Source organism: Suncus etruscus, chromosome 12 (genome assembly GCF_024139225.1).
Source record: "Suncus etruscus isolate mSunEtr1 chromosome 12, mSunEtr1.pri.cur, whole genome shotgun sequence".
Taxonomy (NCBI): Eukaryota; Metazoa; Chordata; class Mammalia; order Eulipotyphla; family Soricidae; genus Suncus; species Suncus etruscus.
Genome location: NC_064859.1, coordinates 37,528,665 through 37,532,498, shown reverse-complemented (window position 1 = coordinate 37,532,498; position 3,834 = coordinate 37,528,665). Strand labels below are relative to the sequence as shown.

The 3,834-nt window shown below is 29.4% G+C and overlaps 1 pseudogene; it reads left to right on the top strand.

The window, feature by feature from the left end:
- Positions 1-665: 665 nt before the first annotated feature.
- Positions 666-791, top strand: LOC126024991 (uncharacterized; annotated as a pseudogene).
- The last annotated feature ends 3,043 nt before the right edge of the window (positions 792-3,834 follow it).

Below are 3,834 nucleotides of genomic sequence, written 5' to 3'. Positions count from 1 at the left end.
CCATAATTCATTACAGTACCATGTGGTTATCTTTTAGAGAATGGCCTCAGCTATACTCTCACTGAGATTTCCCTCTTTACTCAAGATTCATATTGAGTTATCATACAACTTAGTATTCATATTTCTTTCAAACTATTTTGTATACATAATTAAAAGGTTTTATAAATATGACACTCTGAGGGCATAAACCTGCAAAATTTTGTTTATAGTTTTTAAAGAGTGTCAGACATAGAACAGGACATCAAAAACATTTTTATAATAAAAACATGAAGGAATTTTATTAAATACAATTTACACATTTTGAAGTCATAGTGATTTTTGTTATTTAATATAAAGATATCATATTTTCAAACTATAGTTCTTTATCCACAATTGTTTTAATTTTAAGTACATTCATGTATATATGCCCATGAGCACATACTCCTGACCGTTACAAATTAAAGAATATAATTTGGGGGCTATTACCACATGGTGGTCAGGGCTTCTTCATATTTCTGCACTCAGTGATTACTGCTGGTGAAGGAATCATAAGAAGTGCTAGGAATGAGCCTGGGCTGGATGCATGCAAGGCAAATACGCTATCCATTTATACTGTTGCTTCAGCCCAATTTTGGTTTTTAACCATTGTGCTTAAAAAAAGAAATTATTTTAAAAAATGTTAATTGAGCTTTGTGCAGTGCAGTATCGTAGCCAATAAGGTTTATCTGAGGTGCGATTATTGCTAATTGAAAAAAATGTTAATTGAAAACATTTACAAACCAGGTGTTAATCTTACTAGCAAAATCAACTTAAAGTAACCAAGAGAATTTTTTTAATGAGTCAAATTTTTTGCTGCGATTTGGAAGCTTCATTATGTACTTTCAAGTTTAACTATCCTTATTAAACTTTTAGTAAATTGAGGAGAGTATGTATACTGAAAGGATTTTATTTCACTTACTTTAATAAATATTCATTATTTTAAAATAATAATTATGACTATTACTATAAATGGAAAATTCCTTAATTTTTAATTCATGATATGTATATTCAGAATTCAAGATTTGTGTATTCAATTTGTGAATTCAAGATTCTCCAAGAAAGGCAAGAGCCTAAGCAAGATAAAAATCAATATATATTTAAACTTTATGAAGAATATTTTCCATTTAAGTTAACTGATAAAATATTTTAATTACTTTATAAAGAAGATATTATCACATAAGCATAATACATTGTGCTTAATACATTTTTGCACATGTCAATTTAAAATCAATGTATTTTTTTAACCAACTCCACAATATGATTAGGGAATCTAATTTTAGAAACTGAGGACAAGAATGATGTATCAAAGCAGAAGAAAATCCATCCAAATAAACTTCAGCTGACCAAAAGTAAATAAATAAAGCTTTTAAAACCTAAAAATTGAGAAATGAGTTCTCAATTCCAGCATATACTTTATTTATCCCAATCCACACATAATCACTCTTAATTTCTTAACTATTACCTGAACTTATGCTAAAATTCATTCTTAAGACATGAACCCTTTTTTAGTAGGTTGGGTGTTTACAGAAATTACATATGATTTGTTTAGACAGCAGTGTCCTTTATCACACCACTGAGGAAAGTTGACAGACTGCATCAGCAATAAAATTAGCTTCTAGACAAAGGAACATAATAAAAACATAGTTTACTTTTTTACAGGTATGTGATAGTTTTTAATAAAAACATAGTTTACTTTCTTGCAGGTATGTGCTTGTTTTCTCATTCTCCTGGACTAAAAAGTGAATCTACTATTTACATTCAAAGACTTATTCAATCCATTTTTTAGAATTTTCCACCTAGGGTGGAAAACTAGGGTGTTGCTCACTAGCAGAAACAGTAAAACCTGTTCTGAATGAAGAGCTCTCATTCTGTCTCAATGGGATCAAAGAAAGGAGACAGGCTGATAAATGCACAGTGAAATTTTTATGGCTACATATATTGTGCAACTGGTTTCTATTGTCATGTTCCAATTAAATTGTATTCAAGGAAAGTTATATATTCTTTTTAGAAACAATACTAATAATAACCCTGTCAGTCAAAAGTCTTGTAACAGAATTGAAAGCTCTTCGTGGGTTCCACCATCAAGGAGGAGTTGCAAGTGAAATATTGATAGCTAGATGCAAATTACATATTGTGTGGCCTTAGGTTGTGAAGGTGAGGAAATCAAAACATATGCAGTTCTTATTCAGCAATAATGGATTTGCAAGAATTTGAAACAAATTTTCCTTACAGCTACTACTTTCATGTCAGAAAAAAAATACATGTACAAAATTCATGTACAAAATTTAAAACTCTGTATGGCTAACCTTTTCTAATCTCCTTTATATCCAGAATTAATAAGAATAATGACAATTATAATAGTAATTATTATGACCCCAAGACTGGAGTGTGGATTAACTAGTAATTATGAATATTAGAAGTAGTATTTAAGCACATAGTATATATTTCTTTTTCTCCTTTTACTTTTTTACTTTCATTTTCTTCTTTTATCATAGACAAAATTATTTTTTCTCCTCCCAGGATAATTGTACTCACTGGTTATGTATTTTTTATTCTTTTTACCCTGTGTTGCCCTTGATTCCACATTGAGGTCTTTCATGCTTACATTTCAACTCTGTCTTTACTCATTCATCCTCTTGCAGTGATTTAGATATCTCTTACTAATTTTATTTTTTCTAATTTTATTTTTATCCCTCCCACACACACCCTTTTTTATGCCTTGCCCATATATCATTTCTCATCTTCTTCACTTTTAAGTTATTAATGAAATATTAAACTAATATAGATTATATAAAATTTATCTCACAAGTTTTTTGAAACTAGGAAGTAGGAAAAAACAATCAGTACCTTCCAATATTTTTTCTTGGACTGCAAATATCACAAACCTCCTAGATCCTTGAGACTAGAGAGTAGAAAAGAAAAAAATATATATAGTTCCCATTCCCTTTCTGTGAGATAGAAAATAGCACGAACTCATAAACTGTGACCAGCTAAAATAGATTTTTCCTTATAACAGTCATTAGATTAATAAAACAATGTTTTTAATAAATCTTCCATCTTATAATATACTAACAAACTATGAATTCTCTAATTTTTTATGATACTCCAATATTTCAAAAGATTTATCATAGTGTGTAAACAATGTGACATTTTAGCTATACAATGAACATGTATACTGTTTATTGTTAGCATACTTTCTAATGCAATAAAAACAGTAATTGAGTGGAATTTAATAAATTACCATTTCTTTTGTAAAAGTAAAAGTGTAAAAGTAATAAAGCTTTCCCCACTGACCTCCACAAAAATTAATCCTATATTTTAATTCTATATTTAATGATATATTTAAAGTGATATTACTGTTTAAGAGATTTACTCAAGAATTAAAAATAGAATGCCAGGAGACCTCTTCTTATTTATAAGCTCAAGTAGCAGCTTTCTAATTATTTTCACTCACCAGTCTTTAGAACTAGTTATATCCATTGCAATCTTAGTAATTTAACTAAATCCCTTAAACACTTCTGCATTCTAGCCTTTAGGGTTTTCTGATAGCATCTAAAGTTCAAAGTTTACCCCTTAAGACCCACAAAAATAGTTTCTCAGTTTAATTTTTATGTTGAATCACATGTTTTGTAAATATACACTATGTTATATACAATCAAGTTACAGAGATCATGGGAGGTATAAGTCATTGTAACACCCAGCAAAATTTGGCATGGGCCCTCTGTGCATTTGTACTTTCATTCGAACTCTGTTATCCATCAACCAATTGTTACCTGGCTGCACAACATCCTCTGCACTTTATAGTATCTTTATAAT